This window comes from Colobus angolensis, unplaced genomic scaffold, assembly GCF_000951035.1.
Source record: "Colobus angolensis palliatus isolate OR3802 unplaced genomic scaffold, Cang.pa_1.0 Scaffold53, whole genome shotgun sequence".
Taxonomy (NCBI): domain Eukaryota; kingdom Metazoa; phylum Chordata; class Mammalia; order Primates; family Cercopithecidae; genus Colobus; species Colobus angolensis.
In genome coordinates this window covers 6,852,222-6,852,608 of record NW_012118821.1, presented here as the reverse complement: position 1 = coordinate 6,852,608, position 387 = coordinate 6,852,222, and positions in this window count along the sequence as shown.

Sequence of the window (387 nt, the reverse complement as noted above, 5' to 3'; positions counted from 1 at the left end):
ATTTGAGCTTTTTTTTTTTTTCCAAAATTTAATGTAAACTATAAATCCACAGATCAAACACAACAAACTTCAGGCACATGAATAACTGTACACCAAAGCACATCATAATCAAATGATTCAAACCAGAGGTAAAGAAAAAAAAGCAGCCCAGAAATGATGCAGGTTACATACAGAGGAACAACCAGAAGGGGACAGCAGATTTCCCATCAGAGATAATGCAAGTGGGAAGACATTGGAGCAACATTGTTACAGTACTAAGAGAAATAAATAAACGAATCCTGCAACCTAGAATGCTACACAAAGGAAAAATCTCTCTTAAAAACTAAGGTAAAATATAGACTTTTTTACATATACAAGAGCTGAAAGAATTCATCACCCACCGACAGA